The sequence below is a fragment of the Echinops telfairi genome, unplaced genomic scaffold (assembly GCF_000313985.2).
Source record: "Echinops telfairi isolate 266 unplaced genomic scaffold, ASM31398v2 ScPeMD7_7410;HRSCAF=8448, whole genome shotgun sequence".
NCBI lineage: Eukaryota > Metazoa > Chordata > Mammalia > Afrosoricida > Tenrecidae > Echinops > Echinops telfairi.
The window spans coordinates 8,109,095-8,117,147 of NW_022111310.1; the positions used below are offsets into that span (position 1 = coordinate 8,109,095).

At 38.1% G+C, this 8,053-nt stretch overlaps 1 pseudogene; it reads left to right on the forward strand.

Moving 5' to 3' along the window:
* Positions 1–560: 560 nt before the first annotated feature.
* LOC101652110 lies at positions 561–5,741 on the forward strand (annotated as a pseudogene).
* The last annotated feature ends 2,312 nt before the right edge of the window (positions 5,742–8,053 follow it).

Consider the following 8,053-nt stretch of genomic DNA (forward strand, 5'->3'; position numbering starts at 1 on the left):
TGCATGAATACTGTGTGCTAGGTTTGATCGGCAATAGAGACAGAGTGGAACATAAACCAAACATCCTACCTTTTCCCAGAACAGAGCTTATATTACAATAAAAGTAGAAAGAGAACAGACACACAAATGTATAATGTGTTAGTGGTTATAAGTGCTATAAATAAACCTTCATGATCTAGTAGCTAAAGGGCTTTGGTAGCTCAGTGGGTCAGTTCAAAACCACTTTAGAAGAAAGGCCTGATAATTTATTTCCAAATAAGCCCCAGTCGTTGAAAACTCTGTGAGCATGGTTTAACCCTGGCACACACCAGGTCGCCACTGGTCAGGGTCAACTCCAAGGCAACATTTGTTCTTGTTGTTTTTTTTTAATTAGAAAAGTAAAGAGTTCTGGAAATATCTAAGTCATGGCTAGATGCTGTCCTACTCAGGAATTGCATCTTAAAGACAGCTGGGACATTTTTTCGGAAACCCAAGGTGTCAGATTTTGTTGGAAAACATTAAGCTGCTACTCTCATACCAAGTAGCAGTGGAACTTGGCCCGTGTTCTAAATTCTGTATCTATGGCAACCAAAACAGAAGTGTCCACTATAACCAACCTTACCCAGCAGCCAGGTTCAAGTGGATATGGAGACCTCCAGATCCTCTGGGAGGTAAACTTGCTAATAATGAATCTCTCTCTCTCTCTCTCTCTCTCTATATATATATATATATATATATATTTTTTTTTTTTTTCAAAACAAATGAAGCTTTGATGTTAATATGACCTCCGAAAAGGATGGCCTGAGGCCTCTAGACAAGGAAAGCAAGTTAAGCCAACAGCTTAGCTTTCTTGGTTTCAAATATAATAATGAACTAAAAGTGTAGGCCTCAGGATGATTTCTAGAAAGCTGCTCATTTTAATTCAGTGATCTGGTATTAACAAGATTTAGAAAAAATATCCAAAGTATACTTGAGAAACATAAAAGCATACTTTAAAAAGATTGGGGAAATTAAAGCTATGGGAGTAGGCCTTGCTCCTAAAATTTGTGAAGCTTGGGATAATTAAGGACCTCTTCACCTGCATCCTGTCTCCTTTTTTGACATCTGGCATTATAAGTAGCCTCATGGGTTCTAGGTTGTATGCTCAAATTACACCCACTTATCTCTTGTATACTCCTTGAGTTTGTGCACTCTGAATTTGGAGAATGCCTCCAGAGAAGCCTGAGGCTGCCCTCAAAGAACTGTTTGAACAGGAAGCTTAAGAAAATAAAATCATGATCTAGAGGGGAAGGGAGTGGTTCCATGAGGCCACACAGACATCATCCCTGTTGAAAGAGATGGCGATGGAAATAATAACCTGAGAGGGAGTCTAGAGTCAAGAAGACAGGACTGAGAGCCCAGTTTCCTGGTGGTGCTGCATGGGAGACATGTGACAACTGCCTTCACATATGAGAGGCTTTTGTAGTCAGATGAAAGAGGGTCACCATGAGGCTGAGGATTCTCAATTGATTTGATAGCAATAAGTTTGGTTTAGTTTGGATGCAGAGTGGGAATTTGTACCCACAGCCCAATTAAGGCTAACATTTTGAAATCACAAGGTGAAACATTTTAACCAAAGAAAAGGAAAACTTTAAAACCTTAGGTTAGTCTGAAATGACCAGTGACATGGGATGAACAGTATGTCAGGCGACCTGGGCCAGTGGCGATGTATTAAAAATGAGAGGACAATCGGCCGTGCGGTTTACATAAGTGGTTTCTGTACTGGTTAGACCAGGAGGAGATAAGAGTTGTTTAAAGTAAGCTCCATGGTAACCCAAGTGATTGAGTAGAAAACATTTGAAAGTCATGGGTGGGATGAAATAGTGCTAAGAAGGAAGGAAGTTGAGCTGAGGCTCTGCTGTCTGTAATGTGTTGTAACTTCTCTGAATGCTTTGGTTAGAAAAGCTCCCAGCCTTTAACAGTTTTGAAGAGTGTTTTTTAGACAAAGTGAAACATCACATTATTTCCAACTTGAAGATTCTATAAGTTTAAGAAGTCATAAGATTCCACGATGTAGAAATAGCAAACATAATGAGACATCATACTAAATTAAAAAGTTATTAAATTTTGAGTACTCTACCAAAGAATAAAATGAAAATTCCCTTCTGAAATGATTGAAATGTATAGACTAGTATTTCAAGATGCAATCTTTTCAAATATTATGTCTATTTCATAGATACAATTTTATTTTTATCTATCTGAGATCATTAAGATTTATTGTGCCAACCTAGCTGCTAAACACATGTGGGGTTAATTGAAGGGCAGAAGGATAAATGGCTCAGTGAGCCTGGTCTTTCTAGTTCTCGGGTCTCTTGCTTTCTTGATGGTCAAACCAGGGTGCAGCTGCCTTACCCAGTTCCCTGCTTCAGCTGGCAAGGGTCACTTCCTGCAAGACATCCCCAAGTAGAAGCCACATGTACCTACTCTGATGCAGCCCTGGGTTCTGGAGCAGCCATGTGGAGCTCCTTGTCAGTGCTGAGATGCTTACACGTTCACTGATTCAGCTTTCCTCCTGCAGTCGGCGTCACTGTGAGTGTTTTGTGAGATGGAAGAGGACATAGTGGATTGGTGTCGGACATATGGGTTAATGTTGGACTTGTGAGCTTGGGCAGCACTGGGTTGGGATATTTTCTTGATGTGCACTTACCCTTTATATAAAATTCTCTCTTATACATATGAGTTTCTGCGGATTTGTTTCACTAATGTACCCAGACTAACATAGTTTTTAACATTAGTAAAATAATGTGTGACTTTAAAATTTAAACAGTATTGAGGATATAAGTGAGAAATTACAAGTGGTTTTTGTTTAGCTTTGCTTTTACTCCAGAGTACACTAGCCATACTGTATATATCTTGTGTATCCACTACTACTTTTTCTATCCATGTACAATTTCCTGTCACTTAAGCCTATCTCTTGGGAATAAAATTTTAATGAAATATTGACTAATGTAAAAAGTTTAAATAGTAGCAATTAAGTGGGTGTCAATTTAAGAAAGAAAAAAACTACCTAATTGCTGACCTTTGTATTTTTCTTCTGGAGTCGTTGTTCTCCTGAGCTATAATGTTTCCACGTGTCTCTAGGGGAAACGTGGCTGGTGTTTTACATTTTCAGAATTCATTTTATCTTAAAATGGCCTTATTTCGACCTATTTACTGAAAACTACCTCTGAAAACTACTGAAAATATCGAGTTCTGGGGTGAGACATATGCTTTACATAGCACTTTGAGTAGCACTTTATATAGCCAACTATGTTTTAGCTTTCCATAATTGCAATTGAAAAGCCATTTTATCTTTGGTGTTTTACAGTTGCACTTTGATTTATTTTGGTATGATTTTCTTCTTTTTAATCACACTTGGAATTCCCTGCAATCCTGAAACAGATAATTTATATGCTTTACAAATTCTGCAAGGTTGCCAGGTATATCTTTTGTATACAACCATTTCTTAATTTTCTATAATTTCCTAAGAATCTTACATGTTCTCACTTTATTATTATTGTCTCTTCAAAACTGTCATTTTTCTCTCTGGATTAAACTTTATGCTAATTTTTAAAACATCTAATACAGTACTCTAAATAAATGTCTATTGCAGTACAACTTACTGTGGTGGTTTGTGTGTTGCTATAATGCTGGATGTTATGGCACCAGTATTACAAATACTAGCAAGGTTACCCGTGGTGACCAGGTTTCAGCAGAGCTTCTAGACTAAGAACAGACTACGAAGAAGGAATAGGCTGTCCACTTCTGAGGACTTAGTCACTGAAAACTTTATTAATTTTAGAGGAACATTTTCAGATACTAAAAACCTCATGAAAAGTTGCAGAACATTTTCAGAGATAGTGCTGGAAGATAAGGCCTTTATGTTGGAAGGCACTCAAATATGCCTGAAGAGGTGCTGCCTTCTCAAAAGTAGAGTCACCAAAATGATGTGGATGGAGTAAAGCCTCCAGAAGTATAGCCTTCAGAACCTTCATTTGCTGATGAGGCATGACTCAAAAAGAGAAACAAAGACTGTAAATATCTGTGAATGACTGGAACCTGAATGCACCAAGAGGGGCGCTACGGTGTATTCATAGACAACGTTGCACTTCAAGCTGAATCTTACAATATCCTTTATGAGAATGAATGGGGCACAATTTTTTTGAGTTTATCATGCTTGACATAGTAAACCATACGATAGTCTGGTTCAAAATAGTCGATATTAGTCCACATCAGCTCACTAATTCCTAGGATATAGTTCTTTATATAAGATGTTTATCTTATATAAAAATCTTTATTCAAGATAATATCTATACACATACACGAAAAGATAGTCAATATAACTTATTCAAATTTATGCACTGGATACTAAAGTTAGCGGGTCTGCAATTGATCCAGGATGCACTCAAGAAGCATTGATAATTTTTCATCATTGGAATGAAAAGTTGGAAACACAGAGGAAGGAACAGTAGTTGGAAATATGGCCTTGGTGATAGAAATGAAGCTGAAGTTGGCATGATAGAATTTTTCAAGACCAATGACTTACTCATAAAAATAACTTTTTTTTCAATATCACAAAAGGTGACTATACAGAGACTTCTCCAGATTGAGTACATATAAATCAAATTGACTACATCAGGGGAAAGAGACAATGATGAAGCTCAATAAGATCAGTCAAAAAAAGGCCAGGGTCTGATTGTGGAACGGACCATCAATTGCTCATTTGTAAATTCAAGTTGAAGTTAAGGAAAATGAAAACAACTCCACAAACGCCAAAATATGACCTTGAGTCTATCCAGCTCTCTGAGGGCTGCTCCAGCCGGGGCTTCACCCTGGCGCCTCCGTGCGCTCCTTCAACGGCCTCGGAGAGTGACCCCCAAGCGCCTTGGAGCAAGCCGGTGGTGGCACTCGCCGGGGACCCTCCAGCGGGCCCAGGGGGACCCAAGTGGCTCTAAATCCAACACATGCCCTTTGAAGCAAGTTAAAGGATTTACTATGAAGCACAGAAGCAGATAGTACCAAGTAGCAAGCAGTAGTAGTTACCCATTTGGTGAGTGGGGCAGCATTTCCTTCTCCCACTGCTGCTGAAACGGCGGAAATTAGTCGCATCCAGTATGAGATGGAATACACCGAAGGTATCAGTCAGCGAATGAGGGTCCCAGAAAAGTTAAAAGTAGCACCACCGAATTCTGACCTAGAACAAGGATTTCAAGACAGCTCTCCAAATGCTAGTGTGATAATGCAGGTTCCAGAGAGGATTGTTGTGGCACGAAATAATGAAGACATTCCATTTTCAAGACCAGCAGATCTTGACCTTATTCAGTCGACTCCCTTTAAGCCTCTGGCACTGAAAACACCACCGTGTGTTCTCACACTAAGTGAAAGACCGCTAGACTTTCTAGACTTAGAAAGACCTGCTCCAACGCCTCAAAATGAAGAAATGTGGACAGTTGGCAGGCTAAAGAGAGAGCGCTCTGAGTGAGAATGCTGTCCGCCACAATGGACAGCTGATCAGGAACGATTCCATGTATGGCATTTCAAATATGGACACATCCCTTGAAGTTGCTTCAGATGACACGACGGTTGCAGATGCAGCTTCCTTAAGACGACAGATAATCAAGTTGAATAGACACCTGCAGCGGCTCGAGGAGTAGAACAAAGAGCGGGCCAAGCGAGAGATGGTCATGTACTCCATCACGGTCGCCTTCTGGCTGCTCAACAGCTGGCTCTGGTGTTGCCACTAAAGGGAATCTGAGCGCTCAAAGAGATTTGGCTTAACAGCTAGAAATATAAACAATTTGCAAACGTAAAAAAAAAAGAATATATTTGTAATGACAGAAGAACAGATGAGTTGTGGGATGACATCGAGAACATCATACTTGAAGAAAACAAACAGTCATTAAAAAGACAGGAAAGAAAGAAAAGATCAAAGTGAACGTCAGAAAAAAAATTTTGAAACTTGCTCATGACCACAGAAGCTAAAGCAAATGGGAGGAAAAATGACGATGTCAGAGCCAACAGAAAATTTCAAAGGGAAGGTAAAAAGACAAAGTATTGTAATGCAATGTGCAAAGACCAGGAATTAGAAAGCCAAAGACGAAGAGTGCACTAATCATATCTTAAGCTGAAAGAACTGAAGAAAAAAACTCAAGCCTGAGTTACCATATTGGAAGATTCTATGGGCAACATATCGAATGATACAGGAAGCATCAAAATAAGATGAAAAGAATACAGAGAGTAATTGTACCCCAAAGAAAAGGTCTACATTCAACCATTTTAAGAGGAAGAATATGATCAAGAACCAGCATTACTGAAGGAAGAAGTCCTTCCAGAGGATACCAAAATGATATTTACTTGTGTTTTATGGACTATGTCAATGATAAACTATGGATAGCCTTAAGGAGAATGGGAATTCCTGAGCATTGTGTACATGTGGAATTTGTACAACAGATCAGGAGGCAGTTGTGGGAACAGAACAAGGAAATACTGAATGATTTAAAATCAGGAAAAGTGTGCGACAGGGGGTATCCTCTCACCATTCTTATTCAATTTGTATGCTAAACAAATAATCAGAGAAGCTAGATAATGTGAAGAATATGGCATCTGGTTTGGAGGAAGGCTTATTAACAACTTGTAGTATGCAGATAACACAACCTTGCATGGTGAAAGTTCAAACTTGAAGCACTTGTCAATGAAGATCAAGGATTGAAGCCTTCAGTATGAATTATAACTCAATGAAGAGGAAACCTAAATCCTCACAACTGGTCCAATAGGTAATATCACCATAAATGGAGAAAAGACCGAAGTTGTCAAGGATTTCGTCTTCTGGGATCCACAATCAATATTCATGAGGCAGCAGTCAAGAGGCCAACGGTCAATTGCATTGGTAAATATTCTCACAAAACTTCTTTAAAGTGTTGAAGAGCAAAGAGGTCTGATCTATGACACGGGATTTTTATTTACTTTATATATGCATGTGAAAGTTGGTCATTGAATAAGGAAGACCACAAAAGAATCAACGCATTTGAATTATATATTGAATTAAGAATTATGGAGAAGAGTGTTAAAAGTATCCTAGGCTGCCAAAAAAAAAAGACAAACATTTGTCTTGGAAGAAATACAACAAGAATGCTCCTTGGAAGTGAGAATGGCAAGACTTCGTCTCACATACTTTGGACATGTTGTGAGGAGAGACCAGTCCCTAGAGAAGGACATCATACTTGGTAAAGTGGAGGGGCAACAGAAAGAAGAAGGCCCTCAACACTATGGTTTGACATAGTGGCTACAAAATGGGCTCAAAAATTATAAATACATTACAGAGAGCAGTAAAGATAGCCTCATTTGGTTATTCCAAGTGGGAGAATTATTCAGGTTGTCTAGTTCATAATACCATCAGAAAATAATGCTTACTTTCTATGATATTATAGTCTTTTATACTTCTATAAAACTTTTTTGTTTAATAAAATAAACTCATCTTCTTATGTTAGTATATATATATTTTTTTTTTTTTAAATGACTGTGAAGGTCAATGGCTTGACCCTGCCAATCACTTCACTGGAGAAAGATAAGACTATCTGCTTTCATAAAGATCTATAGATTTGGAAATACTATGAGGCCATGTTCTACTCCATATATAGAGTCACCACCACGGTCACCATGAGTTGGAATTGACTAGACATCAGTGAATTTGTAATCTATCTATCTATCATTTATATAATCTAACCTCTAATAAGTACAATATCATTTATTTATCATGTCTATATTAATGAATATTTAGTAGGTTTTCAATTTATGTTGTAACAAAAAAAATCAGTAAACATATAAGTTCTGGTAGATTTGCATTTCCAGATTATATCACCAGAATATGGTTCTTAAATTTAAATTTTCAATTGGCTTTCCTAGTTTGCAATAGCTCATCTGAACAAGAGAGAGAACATGAGTGGGCATGTATTCCCATTGCTTTGCCTATGTTGAGTTTTACTGAGCACATTAATATTAATTTGAGAGACTAACTTTTTGCTTCCCTTTATTCTAGTATTTATTCCATGGAGAACCA